The sequence below is a fragment of the Saccopteryx leptura genome, chromosome X (genome assembly GCF_036850995.1).
Source record: "Saccopteryx leptura isolate mSacLep1 chromosome X, mSacLep1_pri_phased_curated, whole genome shotgun sequence".
Lineage (NCBI taxonomy): Eukaryota > Metazoa > Chordata > Mammalia > Chiroptera > Emballonuridae > Saccopteryx > Saccopteryx leptura.
The window spans coordinates 75,797,013-75,824,947 of NC_089516.1; the positions used below are offsets into that span (position 1 = coordinate 75,797,013).

A 27,935-nucleotide genomic window follows, 5' to 3' on the forward strand; every position below is an offset into this window, starting at 1 on the left:
AGCGGCGGGAACTCCGTCAGAAATCTGACAGAGAGAGCGCCAGTCCTTTGTTCTACTTAGTTTTTATAGTTTTGTAAGTGGGAAGTACAGAAGCAAAAATTGCAATTAGGAGCCTGTTGGGCAGATAGAGTATATTATGCTCACTTTGTTAAATATAGCGCTGCCCACGTGAGGCCATCGCCCAGGTGATATTAATGCGTGTTGAGAATCCTTGTAGCCTGGGGCTTGGTTTTGGGATTAAGCCTTTCCCACCCTTTTTGATGTGGGGTGGTACAATCCAATCATGCCTCAGAGAAGTGACTGTATTAGAGACTTCCCTATTTTGTATATTGGATTAGAGGTTGTGAAGCTACAATATAAAATGGGGTAGACTACACGAGAGCTTGCGCTCTTGGTTCCTGAGGTTAGCATGAGAGAGCAGAGAGAGTAGAGCCAGCAGCGGAAGGAGGCCACATGGAGGAGACCAGGTAAAGCAGCCAAGATGGCCGAGTGCTGAGTGAGATGCCAGTTTGTACAGAGTTTGTATCTGGGATAAGGAAGGAGATGGGGAACTGAGGAGAATAAGGCTGGTGAGCTAGAAACCTTTGATTCTAGGAAACTCGGATAAATCAGTGGCTTTGTGAGCACTGAATGTGAGTGGGTTTTGGAGCCCAGTGTGTGTTTTTTTACTTGCCTGTTAATCCAAGTTCAGAGGAACCCGAAATATGGAAGACAGGAGCAAAGTCCATCGTTTACACATTAAAGTTTTATTGTCTAGCTTGGCCAAGCGGCGGGAACTCCGACAGAAATCTGACGGAGACCGCGCTGGCCCTTTGTTCTACTTAGTTCGATACAGATTGGCAAGGAGCCTTTGAGCGGTGGAGTAGAGGACTGGCTGCTGTTATGGTTCCCCATGGCTGTCCTTTTGAGGACCATAGGCTGGCTGACTTTTACAGCCATACGTGAGGAAACTGAGAGCTCTGTGGAAGAGGCTGCCTGGGACCTGAAAACCGAGCAGTGGAAGGAGCTGGAGCAAATGCAGGAAAATACAATGCTGACCCTGGAGCTGGAGGAAGTGCTGGAGGAGGAGGTCGACCAGGTTTGCGAGATTCGCCTGGAAATGGAGCAGCTGCTGGAGGAAGATTCAGAGGTTCATGAGTTGCAGCTTGCCCTGGATGTTGTGGAGAGCCAGCAGCAGCGGGAGGCCGAGGCTGAGGCTGAGGCTGAGGCTGAGGCTGAGGCTGAAGCTGAAGCTGAAGCTGAGGCCAGGGCTGAGGCTGAAGCTGAGGCCAGTTCTGGAGCTGCAAGGTCTGCGGAGCAGAAGGCAGCAGCGGCCTGGGGTTCGAGCCCAGCAGCAGGAGCTGATGTTTCCAGTTCCTCTTTGGAGGATGAGGAGAATCGGACTGGAGTTGTGATCCACAGTCTCCAGAAGGTGAGAGCCCAGAAGCAAGGAGTGCTTACTATGCTCCTGGTGGGTCTGCGATTTTGGGGACAGAGGATGGATGTTATCATGCTCTTCAGAGCCAAGATAGAAATGCTGACTGCCATTGCCATGTGCTCCTCTTTGGGACAGTGTAAGACCTGCCAGGATGGCAGGAATGAGGGGGGTGGCTGACGCCCTATGTGCGTGGACTGATTTCCTGGACTATGACCGGAGTGGGCATTGGCTCCTTTGTTGGATGGATTTACAGATTATGGATTTTGGACAATGCGAAATACCCTGATGGGGGGTGGCTTTGCTGGAAGCACTCCCCTGCCCCAGGAAGCTTTTCCCATAGGCCAAGGACATTTTGTGCTTTGGGCAAAGTGCTCAGAGACTGGTGAAGTGTACCTTTGTGATTGTTGAAACTGTATGATTTGTGCTGTTGTAATTTGTGTAGTGTGCCTAATTTCCTTGCACAGGGATGCCGGTGATGTAAATTGTGGGTAGTAAAGTGAGCATAGGGGTGGATTGTTGGGCAGATAGAGTATATTATGCTCACTTTGTTAAATATAGCGCTGCCCACGTGAGGCCATCGCCCAGGTGATATTAATGCGTGTTGAAAATCCTTGTAGCCTGGGGCTTGGTTTTGGGATTAAGCCTTTCCCACCCTTTTTGATGTGGGGTGGTACAATCCACCGGGTGCAAGCTAGGATTAAAGACTATGGCTCATCAGCTTTTGGCTCTGTTGTTTCTTTACCGACTGTCCGAATCCAATGGGAACCTGCATAGGCCAGAAGGCTGCTGTGATAGTGGCCCTGGCCCTGGCTCCTGGCTCTACAGAGCCCCTTACCACTATTGGTTATAGTCATATGTCCTTTAACATGATAGGACCACGTTCAATTTGCAAAACATACATCATTTTGGAGAAAACAAAATTTACAAGTCAACACAATGGTAGAAAGATGCCTCTTTACATATTAAAGGCTTTCCCATATTATCTAGTATTTATCTGCTATCTCTCTGTCCAGAGTCACACACACATTTACATAGGAGAGGTCGTTTCAGTAGGGACAAATGCCCGCAAATGGCTCATTGCTCTAAGAAAAGGTTTATTTTGGCTTTTCTCTTCCTGCACCTGGCTAGCCATTCACCCCTTTCCCCACAGGTGTGGTGGAATGTCTGGGAATCCATGTTTTCCTCCCCTTGCATTTACAATACAATGCCAAGGGCCATCCTGGTTATGCCAATCACACAGTACAGAGACTATTCTCACAATTTCTCTGCACACCTTAACCCAAATTAATAAAATGTTCTCCAAGCCTCCTAAAATATTAATATTAATTCTGTAGCCTTTGGTACTTTACAACACCTGCGGGTGAAATGGCTCAGTGGCTCCTCAAGAGCTATTCTAATAGGTGTAAAGTGATATTACCCTGTTTTGATGAGGACTTTCATGATGATTTACAGGTGTTGAACAAATTTTTATGTTTATATTGACCATTTGAAAGTTGTCCCTGAAAAAAATGTCTATTTAGTTCTTCTGCCCATTTTGAATCACATTTTTTTTTACTATTGAGTTGTATGAGGTCCACATATATTTTAAATATCAATGCTTTATTAGTCAAATGGCTTGCAAATATTTTGTCCCATTCAGTAGCACGTGTTTTTATTTTGATGATTGTTTCCTTTGCCAGAAAGAAGCTATTCAAACTAAGGTTGTTTCTTTTGTTAATTTTGTTGTTGGTTGAAAATTTTTTGGGTATTTTTCATATGCTTCGGCTATTTGTTTGTCTTCTTTGAAAATGTTCAGTCAGGTCCTTTTCCCAATTTTTTATTAGGTTGCTATTTTACTACTAAGTTGTATAAGTTCCTTAAATATTTAAGGAACTTATACCTTATTAAATAAATATTAAAACCTTATCAGATAATTTGTTTACAAATATTTTCCCATTCCATATGCTGGTTTTTTTCATTTTGTTGAGTGTTCCTTTGCTATGAAGAAACTAATAGATTTAGTTTCACATGTTACTTTTGCTTAATATGCTTGTGTTTTTCATGTCACAACCAAAATACTAAATGTCAAGAGAATATCAAGAGACTTTTATTTTATGATTTCTTTTTTTTTCCAGGTTATTTTGACATTTGATTATGTTGCATATCCATCACCCAAAGTCAAATTGTCTTCCATCACCTTCTATCTGTTTTTTTTTTGTGCCCCTCCTCTCCTCCAACCTCCCCCTCTCCTTCCCCCCATAACCCCCACACTCTTGTCCATGTCTCTGAGTCTCATTTTTAAGTCCCACCTATGTATGGAATCATACAGTTCTTAGTTTTTTCTGATTTACTTATTTCACACAGTATAATGTTATCAAGGTACATTCATGTTGTTGTAAATGATTCGATTTCATCATTTCTTATGGCTGAGTAGTATTCCATAGCATATATTTACCACATCTTCTTTATCCAATCATCTATTGAAGGGCTTTTTGGTTGTTTCCATGTCCTGGCCACTGTGAACAATGCTGCAATGAACATGGGGCTGTATGTGTCTTTAAATACCAATGTTTTTCAGTTTTGGGGGTATTATACCAAGTAGAGGGATTGCAGGGTCATATGGTAGTTCTATTTTTAGATTATTGAGGAACAACCACCATACTTTCTTTCATAGTGGTTGTACTACTTTACATTCCCACCAACAGTGGATGAGGGTTCCTTTTTCTCCACAGCCTCTCCAACACTTGTATTACCTGTCTTGTTTATAATAGCTAATCTAACAGGTATGAGGTGATACCTTATTGTGGATTTGATTTGCATTTCTCTAATAGCTAATGAAGATGAACATCTTTTCATATATCTGATGGCCATTTGCATTTCTTCCTGGGACAAGTGTCTGTTCATGTCCTCTTCCCATTTTTTTTATTGGATTCTTTGTTTGTTGTTGAGTTTTGTGAGTTCTTTGTATATTTTGGATATTAGGCCTTTATCTGAGCTGTTCTTTAAAAATATCATTTCCCATTTAGTTAGCTTTTTGTTTTGTTGTCAGTTTCTCTTGCAGTGCAAAAACTTCTTAGTCTGATGTGGTCCCATTCATTTATCATTGCCTTCACTTCCCTTGTATTTGGAGACAAATTCATAAAGTGCTCTTTATAACCAAGATCCATGAGTTTAGTACCTATGTTTTCTTCTATGTACTTTATTGTTTCGGGTCTTATATAAAATATTTAGGTATTTGATCCATTTTGAATTAATATTAGGGGACAAACTGTAGCTGAGTTTCATTCTTTTGCATGTGGCTTTCCAGTTTTCCCAGCACCATTTATTGAAGAGGTTTTCTTTTCTCCATTGTGTGTTGTTGGCCCCTTTATCAAAAATTATTTGACCATATAAATTTGGTTTTATTTCTGGGCTTTCTATTCTGTTCCATTGGTCTGAATGTCTATTTTTCTGCCAATATCATGCTGTTTTGATTGTCGTGGCTCTATAATATAATTTGAAGTCAGATATTGTAATGCCCCCAGCTTTGTTCTTTTTCCTTAGGATTACTTTGGTAATTCAGGTTTTCTTATGATTCTATATAAATCTGATGATTTTTTTTTTTGTTCCATTTCATTAAAAAATGCCATTGAAACTTTAATGGGAATTGCATTGAATTTGTGTATTCCTTTGGGTAATGCAGTCATTTTGACTATATTTATTCTTCCTATCCATGAACAAGGAATATTTTTCCATTTCATTGTATCTTTTTTTTTATTTCCCTTAACAATGCTTTGTAGTTTTCATTATATAGGTTCTTTACATTCTTTGTTATGTTTATTCCTAGGTATTTTTTTGTTGTTGTTGTAACCATGAAGGGTACTTTTTTTTTTTAGTTTGTTTTCTGATGTTTCATTGTTGGCATATAGGAAGGCAATGGACTTTGGTATATTAATTTTGTATCCTGCAACTTTACTGTATTGGTGTATTGTTTCTAGTAATCTTTTTGTGGAGTCTTTGGGGTTTTCGATGTATAGGATCATATCATCTGCAAAAAGTGAAACCTTTATTTCTTTTTTTCCAATATGAACGCCTTTGATTTCTTTCTCTTGTCTGATTGCTCTGGCTAGAACTTCCAGCACCACGTTAAATAAGAGTGGAGAGAGTGGGCAACCCTGTCTTGTTCCTGATTTAAGGGGAAAAGTGATCAGTTTTATACAATTTAATATGATGTTAGCTGATGGTTAATCTTAAATGGCCTTTATTATGTTGAGATATTTTCCTTCTATACCCATTTTGTTGAGTGTTTTAAACATAAAATTGTGTTGTATTTTATCAAATGCCTTTTCTGCATCTATTGATAAGATCATGTGGTTTTTGTTCTTTGTTTTGTAGATGTGGTGTATTACGTTAACCGTTTTACGTACGCTGAACCATCCTTGTGTTTCTGGAATGAATCCCACTTGATCATGATGTATTATTTTTTTAATATGTTGTTGTATTCGATTTGCTAGTATTTTGTTCAGTATTTTAGCATCTGTGTTCATTAAAGGTATTAGTCTGTAGTTTTCTTTTTGTGGTGTCCTTGCCAGGTTTTGATATGAGGGTCATGTTGGCCTCATAAAATGTGTTTGGAAGTATTGCTCCTTCTTCAATGTTTTGGAAAACTTTGAGTAGAACAGGAACCAAGTCTTCTTTGAATGTTTGATAGAATTCACTAGTATAGCTGTCTCACCCTGAGTTTTATTTTTGGGGAATTTTTAATAGTTGTTTCTATTTCCTCCCTGCTTATGGGTCTGTTTAGGCTTTCTGCTTCTTCATGACTCAGTCTAAGAAGATTGTATTATTCTAAGAATTTATCCATTTCTTCTAGATTGTTGAATTTGGTGGCATATAGTTTTTCATAGTATTCTACAATAATTCTTTGTATATCTATGATATCTTTGGTGATTTCTCCTCTTTCATTTTGAATTTTGTTTATATGAGTTCTTTCTCTTTTTTCCTTGGTGAGTCTTGCCAAGGGTTTGTCAATTTTGTTGATCTTTTCAAAGAACCAGCTCCGTGTTTTATTAATTTTTTTATAGTTTTTCTGTTCTCTATTTCATTTACTTCTGCTATGATTTTTATTATTTCCTTTCTTCTGCAGGTTTTGTGTTGTCTTTGTTCTTCTTTTTCTAGTTCCTTAAGATGTGAAATTAAGTGGTTTACTTGGGCTCTCTCTTGTTTGTTCATATAGGTCTGTAGTTATATAAACTTCCCTCTTATTACTGATTCCTCTGCATCCCAGAGATTCTGATATGTCATGTTGTTATTTTCATTTGTCTGTACGTATCTTTTGATCTCTGCGCTTCTTTCTTCCTTGACCCACTCATTTTTTAAAAGTATGTTGTTTATTTTCCATATTTTTGTGGGGTATTTTTACTTCTCTTTTGCAGTTGAATTCTAGTTTCAAGGCTTTTTTATCAGAAAATATGCTTGATATAATTTCAATTTTTCTGAATTTGCTGATGTTATTTTTGTGGCCCAACATATCATCAATTCTTGAGAATGTTCCATATACACTAGAGAAAAGTGTATATACTCTTGCACTTTGGGATAAAATGTCTTGTAGATGTCTATCATATGCAATTGTTCTAGTGTTTTGTTTAAGGCAAATATTTCTTTATTGAATTTCTGTTTGGATGAACATTCTAGAGCCGTCAGCAGTGTATTGAGGTCCCCAAGTATGATTGTATTTTTGTCAGTTTTTGTTTTTAGGTCAGTCAGTAGCTGTCACATCTTTTGGTGCTCCTTGATTTGGTGCATATATTAAGAAGTGTTATGTCTTATTGATTCAGTGTCCCCTTAATCATTATGAAATGACCGTTTCTGTTTCTGATTACCTTTGCTGTCTTGTAGTCAGCATTGTTAGATATGAGTAATGCTATACCTGCGTTTTATTGGATGTTATTTGCTTGGAGTATAATTTTCCAGCCTTTCACTTTGAATTTGTTTTTATCTTTGTATCTTAGATGTGTTTCTTGTAGGCAGCATACAGTTGGATTTTCTTTTTTAATTCATTCTGCTACTCTGTGTCTTTTTATTGGTGAGTTCAATCCATTTACATTTAGTGTAATTGTTAACACTTGAGGGTTTCCTATTACCATTTTATTTATTGCTTTCTCTTAGTTTTGTATCTTGTTTGATTCTTCTCTTTTGTTTTTCTATCATTTGTTTTTGTTTGGTTGTAATCCATACCTATTTTCTCTGTTACTTCTTTTTTCAAGCCATGTGCTTCTGTGGTGGTGTTATGAGGGGTGGTTACCATTAAGTAATGAAAAGGGTACCTATAATGTTCATTGAAATACACTATCTCATTGGTGCTTCTGCACTCCATCCTCCTTTTCTACTATTAATCTTCATCCTCCCCCCTTTTTTGTTTCTGATGTCACAGTTTAAATTTGATTTTATTATTTTCTTGGTGGAGTTTTTACTTGTGGTATTGTTTTGTTTTGTTCTTTGTGTCTGGTCGGAAAAACACTTTTAGTATTTCCTGAAGTGGAGGTTTTCTGGTGATAAATTTCCTCATCTTTTCTGTATCTTTGAAAGTTTTCATTTCTCCTTCATATTTGAGGAATATCTTTGATGGGTATAGTATTCTTGGCTGGAAGTTTCTCTCTTTCAGAACTTTAAGTATTGGGGTCCACTCTCTTCTAGCTTGTTGAGTTTCTGATGAGAAATCTGATAACAATCTAATAGGCCTTCCTTTATATGTTGTATTCTTCTTTTCCCTGGCTGCCTTGAGAATTCTTTCTTTGTCATTGGTTTGTACTAATTTCATTATGATGTGCCTTGGAGTAGGTTTGTTAGGGTTAAGATAACTTGGAGTTCTGTTTGCTTCTTGAATTTGAGGTTTTAGTTCTTTCCATAGGCTTGGGAAGTTCTCGGTTATTATTTGTTTGAATATGTTCTCCATTCAGTTTCTTCTCCCTTTTCCTTCTGATATACCTATTATTCTTATGTTGCTCTTTTTGATCGAGTCAGACAATTTCTGTAGGGCTTTCTCATTTTTTTTAAATTCGTGTGTCTCTCTCCTCTTTTCCCTGTTGTTCCTCTAGTTGCCTGTCTTCTATGTCACTAATTCTCTCTTCTATCTGGCGTTTGGTATTACCTAAGCTTGTTACCTCATTTTTCAGTTCATGAATTGAGTTTTCCATCTCTGTTTGATTCCTTTTTATAGTTTCAATTTCCTTGGTAATATATTTTTTTTTATTCGTTGAGTTGTTTTTTGAGCTCCCTAAATTGCTTTTCTGTGCTTTCTTATATGTCTCTGAGTATTTTTAAGATTTCTATTTTAAATTCCCTGTTATTTAACTCCAAGTTTTCCAATCTATTACATTTTTTTCTATAGATTTTTTCTTATCTATCTATTCTACATCTCTCTCTTTTGTATCCATGATATCTGATTTCCTTTTCCTTAATGACATCTGAGTGTGGTTTTTTTAATAACACTAATAAGAATTGATAAAGAATAAAAAAAATTAATTATTATTATTATTATTATTATTATATTTTGAGAAAATACTGTGAAAAACTGAGAATTATAGTGTGCTAAATGGAAAAAAAAACTACCTAGAAAGGAGGGCCTGAGTTGGGGAAAAGTGACATAGGGACAAAAAACGAAGTAAGGACCCACAAAATGCTACAAGGAAAAAATTTGTATCAATAAAATAATTTTCTTGTAAATGATGGTTGATTGAGAGATATAGTGAAAGAGAAAAAAACATAAAAAAGAAAAAATAATATTATACTAAGTGGAACAAAAATTGCATAGAATGGAGAGCTGGGGTTGGGGAGAATGCTAATGATTTCAAAAGTGAAGTAAAAATCACACAAAATGCCACAAAGAAAAAATTTGAATGCAAAATAAAGTAATTTGTGAGTGAGGATTGAATGAGAGAGAAAGAGAAAAGAAACCAAAAGAGAGTGAGAAAAAAGAAAAAGAAAGAAAAGGAAAGAAAGAAAGAAAGAAAGAAAGAAAGAAAGAAAGAAAGAAAGAGGGAGAGAGTTAAGGTTTTTGAAATGTAACCCTCAGAGAGAGAAAGAAAAAAATGGGAAATGTAACACCTATGGGTAATGAAGTTCAAGATGAAAAGAAAAAAATAAGATGAAAAGAGGATAAAAGGACCAAGGTGGAAGAAAAAAAATAAAGATAAAATATGAAAAAAGAAAAAGTTATAAAGATTGTGGATTATTCTTGATTTTGAGAGGTTATCTTCTTCCTTTTTCCTTCTTCTCTCTCTTTTTGGTCAGTAGCACTGTAACCCAGGCTCTGCCTCTGTGGCACACTTAAGTAGATATTTGTAGTTGATGTGTCACTATGGCGATGACATATACTAGGCCTCAGTCTTGTTGGTAGTCAGGGTTTGTTAGCATTTGCAAGCTTCAACAATGGGAGAGTCCTTTTTCCCGGAGCCTCTAAGCAAGTCTCTCTTTCCTGAACCAGCACCCTGGTGACCCAGATGTGAAGATGCCCCTGGCACTGCCTGGAGAGTAAGAGGCCCTAAGAGCTGCCAAATTCCCACTCTATCCCCACTCAATGCAGGGCTCTGGGTAAGGCATTGCCAGCCAGAGTCACCAGTGTAATCAGGCAGGGCTGGGAGCCAATTGCTCTCAAGGTGTCTTTCTATGAGCCTCCAGGCATGTCTAGTATGCCTTAGCACTCTGCAGGACCACTCTCCCTAGGCTTTTTGCACTCTGTAACCTATATTGGCTGGCAGGAAGATGCCCTAGTCACTGCCTGCAGAACAGGAGGTCTTAAAAGCTGTCAAGTCCCTCCTTCAGGTTCTTTTAGAGCACTGCCTTGAATATGAAAACTCTGCTGACCAGAGCCACCAGCTTAAGCAGGTAGGGGGGCGAGTTGACTTCTGTTCAATCTCCATTCTAAGGTTTCCCTGGTATGTCTAGTTAAATTTGCCTTAGCATTCCATGGGATTGCTCTCTGCAGGCTTCTTCCTTGTTAAAAAGCCTACAGCCTATCCTGTCTAACTTCTGCAGTGTTCTCTGAGGTCTGTTCTGTAGGAATGTGTTTTTTACCCTGTATTGGCTGGCAGGAAGTTGCCCCAGACACTGTGTGCAGAGCAAGAGGCCCTAAAGATATCATGTCTCTCCATCAGGTTCTCTTAGATCTCAGACCTGGGGAAGAAGACCTTGTCAGCCAGAGCCACTGCCAGCATAAACCAGCTGGGCAGTGTGCAGACTGTGGGTTAAGCTAATTTCCGCAATTGGATCCACGGATCTGCTCCAAAGACTGTCTGCAAGAAGCCTGCATGCCCCTCCCCCTAGCACTTCTGTATTTTTCTTCCTGGGTAATGTGCTTTGTTAGCCTGTATGACTGGCGGAGGTGTCCTGCCCAGAGAGTTCTGGGCGTAGGGAAGCTGGCTTTTGTGCACTTCCTGCACACTGTTGTTTGGTAAGCGGGGATTACACAGAGACTTTGGTCGCAGCCCACGCAGAAGGCTACTGCTGACAGTCTCCAACCCTGTCCCTCTGTCTACGAATGCAGGTGCCCATGCCCAGGGCGCTAGGAGGAACCACTCGTACACTGTCTGCGCTTGCCAACCAGGGTATCAGGAGTAAACAAGGCAACTGCTTGCCCACCTCTCCCAGGGTTTGCTGTTGGTGTTAGCTCCACACTCTGTGTTGGTTGAGCCACGGGCACACTCTCTCCTCAGCTTGAACATCTCCACCCTAGCCCAGCTTTTTCCACGCCCCCAGCCCTCGCTTTCTCTCAGTTCCTATGATTTCTTCTAAGAGGTTTATATTTCTTATGTTTAAGATCTATTTGTTAACTTTGTGAGTTGTACACTGTAAGGGCCCAATTTTATTTTTTACATGTGAATGTTTAGTTTTTCCAGCACCATTTATTTAAAAGATTATCTTTTTTTTTTTTTTTTTTTTTTTTTTTTTTTTTTTTTTTTTTGTATTTTTCCGAAGCTGGAAACGGGGAGAGACAGTCAGACAGACTCCCGCATATGCCCGACCAGGATCCACCCGGCACGCCCACTAGGGGGCGATGCTCTGCCCACCAGGGGGCGATGCTCTGCCCCTCCAGGGCATCGCTCTGTCGCTACTAGAGCCACTCTAGCGCCTGGGGCAGAGGCCAAGGAGCCATCCCCAGCTCCTTGATGGCCCGGGCCATCTTTGCTCCAATGGAGCCTTAGCTGCGGGAGGGGAAGAGAGAGACAGAGAGGAAGGAGAGGGGGAGGGGTGGAGAAGCAGATGGGTGCTTCTCCTGTGTGCCCTGGCCGGGAATCGAACCCGGGACCCCTTCACGCCAGGCCGACGCTCTACCACTGAGCCAACTGGCCAGGACAAGATTATCTTTTCTTCATTGTGTCTTCTTGGTGTCCTTGTAAATAATTAGTTGAACATATACGCATGGGTTTGTTTCTGGGTACTTGATTCTGTTTATTTATCTAGATTTTTGTTTTCATGAAGGTACTATACTGTTTTGTATGCTATAGCTTGCATATAGTTTTAATAAAAGAAATTGAATACCTCCAGCTTTATTCTTTCTCTGGAAGGCTTTGACTATTTAAACTCTTTTGTAATTTTATACAAATTTTACAATTCTATTTTCAATTTCTGTGAAAAATGCCATTGGAATTTTGATTAGGATGGTATTGAATTTATAAATGGCTGTTAGAAGTATGTACATTTTTTAAATGATTATTCTGATTCATGAACATAAAACAGCTTTCCATTTATTTGTGTCCTCTTCATTTTTTTCATTAACATTTTATACTTTTCAGAATATACATTGCTAACTTTTTTGGTTAAGTATATTTTTAAGTATCTTATTGCTTTTGATATTATTGTGAATTAAATTTTATTTCTTTACATTTATATACTTTTTATTTTATAGAAAATAATCATTTTACTCTATTTAGGCATAACTCAGACACAAATTTATTAAGTTTTGCCAGAATTTTGGCCTTCATAACATTTCTTATTTTTCAAATTCTTTCAGATCTGTACAGTATCTCATAAAGTAACCTCCTTTAGTGGGTTCAATGAAAATAAAATATCTAATTTTTTGATGGTTATTGAATGAAGTACAATAAATAATGTATCACCTGGAATTTTCAAGCTATTCATAAAAGCTTTAAAAAGTTCTCCATAACAATTAAGCTACTTTTTGTAACGTATAATAGATATTTGTCATAAAGCAAAACTTGAATAGTTTTCTGCTAATCTATTGTATTTCCATAAGTGTTTTAATCTATAGATTAAACTTAATCTATAGATTAAATATAATCTACAGATTATAGAGATATATTGCTTTTACAAAGGTCATATATATAATATATGAGCTCTTTTTACTATTACTATTTTTTATTTTCATTTTTATTTTTTAAAATATTTTATTTATTCATTTTAGAGAGGAGAGAGAGAAAGAGAAAGAGAGATGGGGGAGTAGCAGGAAGCATCAACTTCCATCTGTGCCTTGACCAGGGAAACCAATGTTTTGAACTAGTGATCTCAGCATTCCAGGTTGATGCTTTATCCACTGCACCACCACCTGGTCAGGCTGCGTAGTCTCATGGAATTCTGAAGTTTCACAAAATTAATATTCTATACTTTTAAATATAATATTTATTATACTTTTAAATGATAGTACTTGGCATTAATTAGTTGTAAACAAACTCTAAATTGTTAATCAATGCATAGATTCCTCTTTAACTACTTAATAAATACACTACCTCAGAATTAATCATTCAACAGAAATTAACCATCCCAAGTAGAAAAAAACATTGCAGAGTTTTATCATTTCCTTAAAGATATTCATGTACTATAGGAACACAAACTCATTTAAAAAACTAATGAAAAATTTGGCCTTTGATCTTGGTTTACTAATTATGGATTAATAGAAGAGATATAAACAATATTCTTTAGCCTGACTAGATGGTGGCAAGTGGATGGAGCACCGGACTGGGACACGGAGGACCCAGGTTCAAAACCCTGAGGTCACCAGCTTGAGCGCAGGTTCATCTGGTTTGAGCAAGGTTCACCAGCTTGAAGCCAAATTGCTTGGATTGAGCAAGGGGTCACTCTGTCTTAAGGTGCCACAACAAAGAATTGACGATTCTCATCTGTCACCCTTCCTGTCTGTCTGTCCCTATCTGTCCCTCTCTCTGTCTCTGTCACACACAAAAAGCAATGTTCTTTATATTTCCCTGCTTAACATAATATACTAAGATATACTCTGTTTGGGAACTATTTTCCAGCATCTTTAAGTATGAGACACAATTGAAGTTCTATTACTGAGGAGAAATGAATCATCAATATTAGGTATCTTAAAAAGAAAATGAGACCCTGGCTATTTGGCTCAGTGGTAGAGCATGGGTCTGGCATGTAGATGTTCCAGTTGGATTCTGGTCAGGGCACACAGGAGAAGCAACCATCTGCTTCTCCATCCCTGCCCCTTCTTTGTCTCTCTCTCTCTCTCACTCCCCTCCTCCTCCTGTAGCCAATTCCCGATTGGTTGGAGGGCATCAAGATCTGTGGATGGCTCTTTGGAGCCTCACTCACCTCAGGTGCTAAAAATAGATTGGTTGTGAGCATGGCCCCTGATGGAAGTAGCTGGGTGGGTCCCCTTCAGGATGCATGTAGGATTCTGTCTGTCTCCTCTCCTCTCACTTGGAAATGGAGAAAATGAAATAAAATAAAATAAAATAAAATAAAATAAAGGAAAATGGGAGACATAAAACAATAAGCTGATTTTGGCTTTTAAGCCAAAGCCTGTTGAGCCTGTCTTATGGTGGCGCAGTGGATAGAGCATTGACTCAGGATGCTGAGGGCCCCTGTTTAAAATCCTGAGGTCTCCAGCTAGAGCATAGGTTTGTTGCCTTGATTGTCGGTATGCCAGCTTGAGTGCGAGGTCGCTGACTTGATCATGGGATCATTGACATGGTTTTAGGTTGTTGACTTCACCCTTAAGTCTGATGCCAGTCATGACTACAAGGAACAACCTTTTGCCAGCATCCTTTGCATTCCACATACATTTCCCTGTTGTACAGCTCTCTTGGACTATGAATGTATTAAAATCAGAAGGGTGTTGTTGTTGTTGTTTCTCTACAACAGCTCCAATATTTCATCCCTTCATTGGAAATAGGTACTCAAAATATTGTGTACACAGAATTCTTCTAAACTATATAGACCCTAATGTGAAAATAAACACTTTCCTCTTTTACATGTGGGGCCAATCTTAATTTTGTGACTGTCTTTTACTTTCTTATTTTCTTCATTCCCTGAAGACAGTTTAAGTTTATCAAGTGCTTGTTTTAGGGAGTCAGGTATTTTTTATTCCAAATTTGTCATTGGTTCATCTGGATTTGTCATCTCAAATGCTTCTATTGAAATGATGTGCTTCTGAAACTTGAGTTTAATCCAAATAGCACTTTTTTCTCAGTAGTCTTGACTTTAGGTTCTACTGGCTCAGGTGGCTTTTCACTATTATGTCTCCTTTTAGTAAAGCCTATAATGCTTAAAACATCAAAAACAATCAGTAGTCTCGTAGAGTAAAACCAACCTTTTACTGCATCATGAAAGACAAGAACATCTGGGTGGTATGTATAAGCATCACTGGAATTAGTCTCAGGATATCAGAGCAGACCACAGCCCCAGTTTTAGCACAGCAGAGACATTTCTTTCCACAATTACAAGTCAGACTCAAATACCAGACATATAGAAGGATTTGCTTACAATGCTCCTGACACAACCACCAGTCTCCAGATATTGTATTTTAAGTCCTCAGAAATACAGGTGATTTTGTATCTAAATTTTGAACCTTGCAAATTTATGGAATTAATTAGTTCTAAAAAGATTTTTGGTGGTGTTTTTAGGATTTTCTACATATAAGATCTTATCATCTGCAAACACAAAGAAATTTATTTCTTTTCTATTTAGATGCATGTCATTTATTTTCTTGCCAATTTTCTCTGGCTAGAAATTCCGGTACTACGTGAATAAGAGTAGCTAGAGGCCTGACCATGCAGTGGAGCAGTGGAGCGTCGGACTGGGATCTGGAGGACCCAGGTTTGAAACCCTGAGGTCGCCAATTTGAGCACAGGCTCATCTGGTTTGAGCAAGGCTCACCAGCTTGAACCCAAGGTCGCTGGCTTGAGCAAGGGGTCACTCAGTCTGCTGTACCCCCCCCAGTCAAGGCACGTATGAGAAAGTAATCACTGAGAAACTAAGGTGCCGCAACAAAGAATTGATGCTTCTCATCTCTCTCCTTTCCAGTCTGTCTGTTCCTCTCTCTGTCTCTGTCAAAAAATAAAAGAGTGACTAGAGAAAACACACTTGTCTTTTTCTTGATATTCAGGAAAGGAGAATCTTTTAACACTTTACCATGGATTATAATGTAAGCAGTGAGCTTGTCTCATACAGCTTTTACTGCATTCATATACATTTCATCTATAGCCCATCTTTGTGAGTTTTTATCATGAAAGGCTGCTATATATTGTCACATAATTTTCTACATTTATTCAGATTCTATTACTATATTATAATCACATAATACAGTTTTATTTTTATAGTTGATTTCTGATTTCATACCATTGTAATCTTAAAAGATGCTTGATATGATTTCAATATTTTTAAATTTATTGTCTTGTTTTGTGACTTAACATGTGATTGAACCTGGAGAATGTTTCATGTTCACTTAAAATGTGTATTATGTTGTTTTTAGATCGAATATTCTTTAAATATCTATTAAGTCTATTTGGTCTAATGTATCATTTAAGGACAGTATTCCCTCAATTTTCTATCTGGATTATCTATCTATTGATGTAAGTAGAGATTTAAAGTTTCCTACTATTTTTATATTGCTGTCTATTGTTCCTTTCAATTTTGTTAATATTTACTTTATATATTTAAATGTTCTAATGTTAAGTCTATTGTTGGTACTTGTTTGAAGTCGGAATCTCTGAGAATTGGTATAGGGGCTAAGATCATGGGGATTGTGCTGGTATTGGTGTGTTCCTGAAGATTAAAACCACAAAACTCAACCTGGGTCTACAAAGTTCAAGGGTACTTATTCCATGGGAGTTCACACAGATACTGGGGCTATAGGTACCGGCCTGGTTGTTGGCTATACAGTTGCTATCTTGATTCAGGCATGGTCCAGAAACTTAGATGTACTGCATATTGCATATTGCATATTGTATTCCCACCTTATGTTTTATTCTGAGGAGTTGAAGGGGCCTAAAACATGTGTCCATGGAATTCTGCCTTAAGTCTAAGATTCTGGAAGCTGGTCTGAGACTGGTGATGGACTGGTGATGGGATCCATGATGAAGTCAGGTGTTCTCTATCCTCCATGAAGAGGTTATATCTTCACAGATATGTTTATTCAGGTGATAAAGGTAATGCAAAACTGGCTTTTATATTATCTTCCATGTGTGTGTGCGTGTGTGTTTTTTCTTAATTTGAGCTCCACTGAGGTGCCATAATCCCTTACCTGGAATCTTTAGCTTTTGTAAAGATATTTTTGTGCATAAATAGTTGTTCAAATTTATTTGCCTATATGTAATGGTTTACATGGTTACATACAAATGCTGATTGTTTTTGTTTTATTATTTTTGTGAAAATTGTTACTGGAATTTTGTAACAGATTACATAAAATCTGTAGATTGCTTTGGGTAGTATGTTCATTTTGCAACATTAAATTTCCCAATCCCTGATCATGTTTTAGTCAAATCAAAAAAGTTTGACATTTTATGATTCTTCCATCAAAATTTTACTGAATTTACATTTATTCCTGATATTTTTTTCTCCTGAAATATTTTCCTTCCATCTTAAAAATCCCACTTATTCTTCTAGATATAATTAAATATTTTCACAATTGCTACCAAAACATTGATATTATTATATTCTGCTTTGTGTTACACTAAATCATAGACATTTTATGTGTGCTTTGTCAATTTTACTTGAAGGAAGAAGTCATTTTTTGTTCATTTGTGTATCCCTTCACAGTACCTAGTATATAAGACACAATCAATAATGTCTATTATTACAATGAGATATCACCTCACACCTGTTAGATTGACTATTATCAAAAGACAGGTACTAACAACTGTTGGAAAGGCTATGATTAAAAGAACCCTCATTTACCACTGGTGGGAATACAAATTAGTACAGCCATTATAGAAAAAAAGTATGGTGGTTCCTCAAAATATTAAGAATAAAACTATCATATGAACCAGCAATCCCACTGCTGGGCATCTACCACAAAACCTCAAAAACATTGGTACATAAAGACACATGTACCCCCATGCTCATCACAGCATTATTCACAGTGGTCAGAACATAGATACAACCGAAGTATCCCTCGATAGAGGATTGGATAAAGAAGGTGTGGTACATATATACAATGCAATACTACTCAGCCACAAGAAATGATGACATATTGCCATTTACAACATGGGTGGACTTAAAGATTATTATGCTAAGTGAAATAAGCCAGGAAGAGAAAGAAAAATATCACATGATCTCACTTATATGTGGAATCTAATGAACACGGTGAACTGAAGAACAGAAAAGAGGCAAAGGCTTGGTCACGGGTAACAGAGGGACAGCTGTCAGAGGAAAAGGGGTTGAGGGGACAGGATCAGATAAGGTAAAGAGATTAGTGAAATTGTATATGCATAACACATGGATACAGATAACAGCACAGAAAATCCCAGAGGGAAAGGTGGGAAGGAGTTATAGGGATGGGCAAAAGGGGATTGTAATAGGGGGCACATGGCTGGGAGGTGTTGGTGTTATATACAGTGGGACAATTAAATTCATGTTAACACAGTAAATTTAAAAAATAATTAAAAAAAGGCTAAGAACTATACAATTTCACACATAGGTGGGATATAAAACTGACACTCATAGATATAGATACAATTGAAGTTGTTCCTAGAGTATGGGGGATATATGGGAGGTTTGGAGGGAAGAGAGTAAAGAGGGACATATTGTATATATGTTGACAAAAATGATTTGACTTTGGCTTATGGGTATAAAACATAATCAACAGTTCAAATGCTATAGAAATGTTTATCTGAAACCTATGTACTCTTACTGATCAATGTCACCTTGTTAAATTTAATTTTCTAAATAAAAATTAAATATGTCCATTAAATTGAATTTAAATTGAAAAATATTTCCTGTCTTGCCAAAATGAGCTTATAATAAAAATTCTAAAGAAAAGCAAGGCTATTTTTTTAAAAATTATTTATTTATTTATTTATTCATTTTAGAGAGGAGAGAGAGAGAGAGAGAAAGGGAGGAGCAGCAGGAAGCATCAACTCTGAAATGTGCCTTGACCAGGCAAGCCCAGGGTTTTGAACCAGCGACCTCAGCGTTCCAGGTCAAGGCTTTATACACTGCGCCACCGCAGGTCAGGCACAAGGCTATTTTTTTTTAAAAAATTACATTAAGAATGATGTTAGTGACAACATTTGTAGTTGCATATTAGAATGGTAAGATCATATTTCATGGTTTAATCATGTATGTTATTCTAATAACAATAAAAACAAATGCTGTATTAGAAAATAACATGAAAAATGTGTAGCACCCAAATTTTAACTTATGACATTGTGAACAAAAATGGGCTACCATGTTAAGCCTGACACGATCAGTAACTGAAAATAACCACACAGGATGCTTTTATCACAAAGCAATTACTAACTATGCAGTTTATAATGGAAAGGCCTATTTGATAGATTGATTTTTGCAATGACCATGCCCTATCTACTGTTTTTGTGCACCTAGGACCACATATTTAAAAGTCAGAATGATCTGTTCTTCAGACCTCCAGAAAGAAATACTCCTGATACTACATATAGCAAAACAGCCCCCAATATTCCTCATTATTATATTTTACCTAAATAGCTTCATAAACTATTTATGTTAAATGTTAATTACCCTGTTCCCAGCAATGCTAAAAAAAATGTATGTTTTCATTTTACATTTTATTTAAACTTAGAGTTTTTCATATTTTATTTTCTCCCATCTCTTAAATGTATCATCAATTAATTTTATGTAACTTTCTTTACATCTTAACCTTTTACTCTAATGTATAAAATAAACTGAAAAACTGTTCATCTTCAGGGCATTTTCTCAATCCATGGAGATATAACTCCTGGGTCTAGATTTTAACACTTTGGCTTAAATAAAGATTTAGGTTTAGAATTCCTATTATCAACATCTTTTTTAGCAACTTAAGTATATCTCCAAAGAAGACCACTCAGGACGACCCTGTGGATCCAGATACGGTGCTAGGCACCAGCAGGGTCCCACTACCGCCAGCTGGCATCCCATTTTACACCAGGTGAATTTTAGTAAACTCTCTTTTGCAATCCAAGAACTCCATTATTTTGGTTGCAATGATTTTATTTGAGCTGTTCTAAGAAAATCCTCAAGATGGCAGCAAAGGATAAAGAAAAGGAGGTGGCCATTTCTATCTCAGTCATTCTATTGGGATTGCTTTCTGAAAGTATAAACAACAAAAATAAAAACCCTTGCTAATAAAATGAGATCTGACCTCAGTCAGATTCAAAGAAAATGAACACCTACTACTTCCAGACTGAAGTTTCTGTGTTCCTAAGTGACTAATAATCTTGTAGAGGTGCCTAGCGAACTCTCCAGGTATAAAATGACCCTATTAGGAATTTCATATTATTATGATTAAGTAGGTGACTCACTAAGGTAAATAAATAAAGATTTTTAATCGAACACTCTAGGTTCTCATGACAGTTTTATATTACTAGAGAGAGAAACTGAGACACATGAGAGGGTTTGAATGACTTGGGAGGATAAGCCTTGAGGAAATCAACCCACAAACCGCATACCATGTATGACAGAATATCCCTCAGAACTTGTTCAGATTCTGAAGATTTCAAAAAGAAACTAAATTCAAAATGGGAAATTATGCCACCAAGACAAAAAAGCCTCAAGGTGAGCAATCACCTACTACCACATCTGCATAAATTATAACAATGTTTTCACTTGCCTCTATTTTGTTCCTTAGTTCACTTTGTTCATTAGATTTCACATATAAGTGAGATCATATATTTGTCTTTCTCTGCCTGGCTTATTTCACTTAGCATAATAATCTGCAGGTCCATTCATGCTGTCACAAAATGTAAGATTTTCTTCTCTTTCATGACCATGTAGTATTCCACTGTGCTTATGTACCACATTTTTTTTTTTTTTCTGAAGCTGGAAACAGGGAGAGACAGTCAGACAGACTCCCGCATGCGCCCGACCGGGATCCACCCGGCTCTGCCCATCCTGGGCGTCGCCATGTTGCGACCAGAGCCACTCTAGCGCCTGAGGCAGAGGCCACAGAGCCACCCCAGCGCCCGGGCCATCTTTGCTCCAATGGAGCCTTGGCTGCGGGAGGGGAAGAGAGAGACAGAGAGGAAAGCGCGGCGGAGGGGTGAAGAAGCAAATGGGCACTTCTCCTGTGTGCCCTTGCCGGGAATCGAACCTAGGTCCTCCGCATGCTAGGACGACGCTCTACCGCTGAGCCACCCGGCCAGAGCGTACCACAGCTTTTTAATCCACTCATCCACTGATGGAAACTTGGGCTGTTTTCAGATCCTGGCTGTTGTAAACACGCTGCAATAAACATGGGGGTGCATATCTTCTTTTGAATCAGTGTTTTGGTATTTTTAAGATATATTCCTAAAAGTGGGCTAGCTGGGTCAAAAGGCAATTCCATTTTTAATTTTTGGAGGAAACGCCATACTGTTTTCCATAGTGGCTGCACCAGTCTACATTCCCACCAAAAGAGCAGGAGGGTTCCCTTTTCTCCACACCTTCGCCAGCACTAATTTTGTGTTGATTTTTTTTAATTTTTTTTAATAATTTTAATTTTAATGGGATGACATCAATAAATCAGGATACATATATTCAAAGATAACATGTACAGGTTATCTTGTCGTTCAATTATGTTGCATACCTATCACCCAAAGTCAGATTGTCCTCTATCACCTTCTATCTTGTTTTCTTTGTGCCCCTCCCCCTCCCCCTTTCCCTCTCCATCTCCCCCCTGCCCCCGAAACCACCACACTCTTATCAATGTCCCATAGTCTCACTTTTATGTCCCATCTACGTATGGAATAATGCAGTTCCTGGTTTTTTCTGATTTACTTATTTCACTTCGTATAATGTTATCAAGATCTCACCATTTTGCTGTAAATGATCCGATAAAATCATTTCTTATGGCTGAGTAGTATATTACATAGTGTATATGACATCTTTCTTTTTAATAATTTTATGTTTTTAATGGGGTGACATCAATAAATCAGGATACATATATTCAAAGATAACAAGTCCAGGTTATCTTGTCGTTCAATTATGTTGCATACCCACCCCCCAAAGTCAGATTGTCCTCTGTCACCTTCTATCTTGTTTTCTTTGTGCCCCTCCCCACCCCCTTTCCCTCTCCCATTCCCCCCTCTCCCCCGTAGCCACCACACTATTATCAATGTCTCTTAGTTTCACTATTATGTCCCACCTACGTATGGAATAATACAGTTCCTGGTTTTTTCTGATTTACTTATTTCGCTTCGTATCATGTTATCAAGATCCCACCATTTTGCTGTAAATGTTCCGATGTCATCATTTCTTATGGCTGAGTAGTATTCCATAGTGTATATGTGCCACATCTTCTTTATCCAGTCATCTATTGATGGGCTTTTTGGTTGTTTCCATGTCCTGGCCACTGTGAACAATGCTGCAATAAACATGGGGCTGCATGTGTCTTTACGTATCAATGTTTCTGAGTTTTGGGGATATATACCCAGTAGAGGGATTGCAGGGTCATAAGGTAGTTCTATTTTCTGTTTTTCGAGGAACCACCATACTTTCTTCCATAATGGTTGTACTACTTTACATTCCCACCAACAGTGTATGAGGGTTCCTTTTTCTCCACAGCCTCTCCAACATTTGCTATTACCTGTCTTGCTAATAACAGCTAATCGAACAGGTGTGAGGTGGTATCTCATTGCCGTTTTGATTTGCATTTCTCTAATAGCTAAAGAAGATGAGCATCTTTTCATATATCTGTTGGCCATTTGTATTTCTTCCTGGGAGAAGTGTCTATTCATATCCTCTTCCCATTTTTTTATTGGATTGTTTGTTTGTTTGTTGTTGAGTTTTATCAGTTCTTTGTATATTTTGGATATTAGGCCCTTATCTGAGCTGTTGTTTGAAAATATCATTTCCCATTTAGTTGGCTGTCTGTTTATTTTGTTATCAGTTTCTCCTGCTGAGCAAAAACTTCTTATTCTGATGTAGTCCCATTCATTAATTTTTGCCTTCACTTCTCTTGCCTGTGGAGTCAAATTCATAAAATGCTCTTTAAATCCCAGGTCCATAAGTTGAGTACCTATGTCTTCTTCTATGTACTTAATTGTTTCAGGTCTTATGTTTAGATCTTTGATCCATTTTGAGTTAATTTTTGTACAGGGGGAGAGACTGTAGTCCAGTTTCATTCTTTTGCATGTGACTTTCCAGTTTTCCCAGCACCATTTATTGAAGAGGCTTTCTTTTCTCCATTGTGTGTTGTTGGCCCCTTTATCAAAAATTATTTGACTATATATATGTGGTTTTATTTCTGGACTTTCTATTCTGTTCCATTGGTCTGATTGTCTATTTTTCTGCCAATACCATGCTGTTTTGATTGTCGTGGCCCTATAATATAGTTTGAAGTCAGGTATTGTAATGCCCCCAGCTTCATTCTTTTTCTTTAGGATTGCTTTGGCTATTCGGGGTTTTTTATACTTCCATATAAATCTGATGATTTTTTGCTCTATTTCTTTAAAAAACGTCATTGGAAGTTTGATGGGAATTGCATTAAATTTGTATATTGCTTTGGGTAATAGGGCCATCTTAATTATATTTATTCTTCCTAACCAAGAACAAGGAATATTCTTCTATTTCATTATATCTTTTTCAATTTCCCTTAACAATGGTTTATAGTTTTCATTATATAAGTCCTTTACATTCTTTGTTACGTTTATTCCTAGGTATTATTTTTTTTTGTTGTTGCAATCGTGAAGGGGATTATTCTTTTGAGTTCGTGCTCAAATGTTTCACTGTTGTCATATAGAAAGGCTATTGACTTCTGTATGTTAATTTTGTATCCTGCGACCTTACTGTATTGGCTTATTGTTTCTAGTAGTCTTTTTGTGGATTCTTTGGGGTTTTCGATGTATAGGATCATATCATCTGCAAAAAGTGATACCTTTACTTCTTCTTTTCCAATATGGATGCTTTTTATTTCTTTGTCTTGTCTGATTGCTCTGGCTAGAACCTCTAGTACCACATTAAATAAGAGTGGAGAGAGTGGACAACCCTGTCTTGTTCCTGATTTAAAGGGGAAAGCCTTCAGTTTTGTGCCATTTAATACGATGTTAGCTGATGGATTATCATATATGGCCTTTATCATGTTGAGATATTTTCCTTCTATACCCATTTTGTTGAGAGTCTTAAACATAAAATTGTGTTGTATTTTATCGAAAGCCTTTTCTGTGTCTATTGATAAAATCATGTGGTTTTTCTTTGTATTGTTGATATGGTGTATTACGTTAACCATTTTACATATGCTGAACCATCCTTGAGATTCTGGGATGAATCCCACTTGATCATGATGTATTATTTTTTTAATATGTTGTTGTATTTGATTTGCTAGTATTTTGTTTAGTATTTTAGCATCTGTATTCATTAGAGATATTGGTCTGTAGTTTCCTTTTTTTTTGCCATCCTTGCCTGGTTCTGGTATGAGGGTTATGTTGGCCTCATAAAATGTGTTTGGAAGTATTGCTTCTTCTTCAATTTTTTGGAAGACTTTCAGAAGAATAGGAACCAAGTCTTCTTTGAATGTTTGATAAAATTCGCTGGTATAGCCGTCAGGGCCTGCACTTTTATTTTTGGGGATGTTTTTAATTTTTTTTTCTGTTTCTTCTCTACTAATAGGTCTGTTTAGGCTTTCTGCTTCTTCATGACTCAGTCTAGGAAGGTTGTATTGTTCTAGGAATTTAGCCATTTCTTCTAGGTTATTGAGTTTAGTGACATAAAGTTTTTCATAGTATTCTACAATAATTTTTTGAATATCTATGGTGTCCGTGGTGTTTTCTCCTCTTTCATTTTGGATTTTGTTTATATGAGTTCTTTCTCTTTTTTCCTTGGTAAGTCTTGCCAAGGGTTTGTCAATTTTGTTGATCTTTTCAAAGAACGAGCTCCTTGTTCTATTAATTTTTACTAGAGTTTTTCTGTTTTCTATTTCATTTATTTCTGCTCTGATTTTTATTATCTCCTTTTTTCGACTGGTTTTGGATTGTCTTTGTTCTTCATTTTCTAGTTCTTTAAGGTGTGAAGTTAAGTGGTTCACTTGGGCTCTCTCTTGTTTGTTCATATATGCCTGAAGTGATATTAACTTCCCTCTTATCACTGCTTTTGCTGCATCCCATAGATTCTGATATGTTTTATTGTCATTTTCATTTGTCTGTATATATCTTTTAATCTCTGCACTTATTTCTTCTTTGACCCATTCATTTTTTAAAAGTATGTTGTTTAGTTTCCACATTTTTGTGGGATTTTTTTCCTCTCTTTTGCAGTTGAATTCTAGTTTCAAAGCTTTATGATCAGAAAATATGCTTGGTACAACTTCAATTTTTCTGAATTTGCTGATGTTGTTCTTGTAGCCCAACATATGGTCAATTCTTGAGAATGATCCATGTACACTGGAGAAAAATGTATACTCTGTCGCTTTGGGATGAAATGTCCTGTAGATGTCTATCATATCCAGATGCTCTAGTGTTTTGTTTAAGGCCACTATATCTTTGTTGATTCTCTGTTTGGATGACCGGTCTAGAGCCATCAGTGGTGTATTGAGGTCTCCAAGTATGATTCCATTTTTGTCAGTTTTTGTTTTAAGGTCAATAAGTAGCTGTCTTATATATTTTGGTGCTCCTTGGTTTGGTGCATATATATTAAAAATTGTTATGTCTTCTTGATTCAGTGTTCCCTTAGCCAATATGAAATGGCCATTTTTGTCTCTGAGTACTTTTGCTGTCTTGTAATCAGCATTATCAGATATGAGTATTGCTACTCCTGCTTTTTTTTGGATGTTATTTGCTTGGAGTATTGTCTTCCAGCCTTTCACTTTGAATTTGTTTTTATCCTTGTTACTTAGATGAGTTTCTTGTAGGCAGCATACAGTTGGATTTTCTTTTTTAATCCATTCTGCTACTCTGTGCCTTTTTATTGGTGAGTTTAAGCCGTTTACATTTAGTGTAATTATTGACACTTGTGAGTTCCTTGTTGCCATTTTATAGATTGGTTTCTGTTAGTTTTGTGTCTTGTTGGATCTTTCTTTTTCGTTTTTCTATCTTTTGTTTTTATTTGGTTGTATTCCATACATCTTACCTCTGTTGCTATCTTTTTTAAATCATGTGCTTCTGTGGTTGTTTTTTTCTATGATGGTTACCTTTAAGTAATGAAAAGGGTTTATACCCTGTTCATTGTAGTGCACTATTTTGTAAGTACTTTCACACTCCATCGTCCTTTGCTACTCTTAATCTCCATCCTCTCCTCCCCCTTTCTTTTTGTTGTCACAGTTTAAATTTGGATTTATGGTGTTCTTCTTGGAGCTTTAACTTGTGGCTTTGTTTTTTTTTTGTTTTTTTTTTTGTTGTTGTTGTTGTTTGTATTTGATTGGAGAACCCCTTTAAGTAATTCCTAGAGTGGGGGTTTTCTGATGATAAATCCCCTCATCTTTTCTATATATGTGAATGTTTTCATTTCTCCTTCATATTTGAAGGACAGCTTTGATGGGTATAGTATTCATGTCTGACAGTTCCTCTCTTTCAGGACTTTAAATATTGGGGACCCACTCTCTTTTAGCTTGCAGTGTTTCTGCTGAGAAATCTGATGATAATCTAATGGGCCTTCCTTTATATGTTGTATTCTTCTTTTCCCTGGCTGCCTTGAGAATTTTTTCTTTGCCGTTGGTTTGTGCCAATTTCATTATGATGTGCCTTGGAGTAGGTTTGTTGGGGTTAAGAAAACTCAGAGTTCTGTTTGCTTCTTGAATTTGAGGCTTTAGTTCTTTCCACAAGCTTGGGAAGTTCTCATCTATTATTTGTTTGAGTATGTTCTCCATCCCATTTTCTCTCTCTTCTCCCTCTGATATACCTATTATTCTCATGTTATTCTATTTGATGGAATCAGATAATTCCTGTAGGGCTATCTCATTTTTTTTTTAATTTTTGAGTCTCTTTCTTTTTCTCTCTGTTGTGCCTCAAGTTGCTTGTCTTCTATTTCACTAATCCTACCTTCTGTCTGGCCTGTTCTATTAGCTAAGCTTGTTACCTCGTTTTTCAGCTCAGGAATTGAGTTTTTCATCTGTTTGATTTGTTTTTATAGTTTCAATTTCCTTGGAAATATATTATTTTTGTTCATTGAGTTGTTTTCTGAGCTCTCTAAATTGCCTTTCTGTGTTCTCTTGTATATCTCTGAGTATTTTTAGGATTTCTATTTTAAATTCTCTGTCATTTAACTGCAAGGTTTCCAATATCTTAAATTTTTTCTCCATAGATTTTTCCTCATCTATCTGTGTAACTTCTCTTTCTTCTGTATCCATGATATTTGATTTTCTCTTCCTTAATGGCATCTGAGTGTGGTTTTGTTGATAGTATTAATGATATTTAATAAAGAATAAAAAGTAAAAAAAACAAAAGAAAAAATCGAAGTTGTTTTTTTAAAAAAATTAATAATTAAATAAAGAATAATAAAATAAACTTAAAATTAAAAACAGGAAATTATTTCCCCCTCCTTTTTTCTTCTCCTCTCCTCTCCCCTCTTTCTTGAGAAAATCTTGTGTTGAACTGTGAATTATATTGTACTAAATAGAACAAACAGTGCCTGTACTGGAGGGCCTGAACTGGGGAAAAGTAATAAAGGGGCTAAAAAAAACCCAGAAAAAAGGGGGGTATGAACCCACAAAAAGCAAATAAGGAAAAAAATTTGTGTCAAGAAGAAAATGATTTGCTTTTAGGTGTTGGTTGACTAAGATTTATGATGAGAGGAATAAGAGGGAAACAGGAAAATGGGGGGACAAATTAAAAAATTACTATTCTATTTAGTGGAACAAGGACTAGATAAAATGGAGAGCCAGGAATGGGAGCACTGCTAGTGAGTTAAAAAGGTGAAGTAAAAACTCCCCAAAATGCCACAAACATAAGTTTCAGTCCCTGATAAGATAATTTGTTCGTTATTGAGGTTTGAATGAGAGGAGATGTAAAGGAGAAAGGAAGAAACTAATATAGAGAGAGAAAAGAAAGAGAGAGAGAGAAAAAAAGAGGGAACCACTAAAAGAAGAAAAAAGAAAAAAGAGGAGAGAGAGAGAGAGAGAGAGAGAGAGAGAGAGAGAGAAGGGTTTTGGAGTGCAAACCTCATAGAGAGAAAGGAAGAGGAAAGAAAAGATAATGGGAGATGTAACACTTATGGATAGTGT

General features: G+C 37.0%; 1 pseudogene; it reads right to left on the bottom strand.

Moving 5' to 3' along the window:
* Positions 1-14,352: 14,352 nt before the first annotated feature.
* On the bottom strand, positions 14,353-15,063 carry LOC136386016 (cysteine and histidine-rich domain-containing protein 1-like; annotated as a pseudogene).
* Between the last annotated feature and the right edge of the window lie 12,872 nt (positions 15,064-27,935).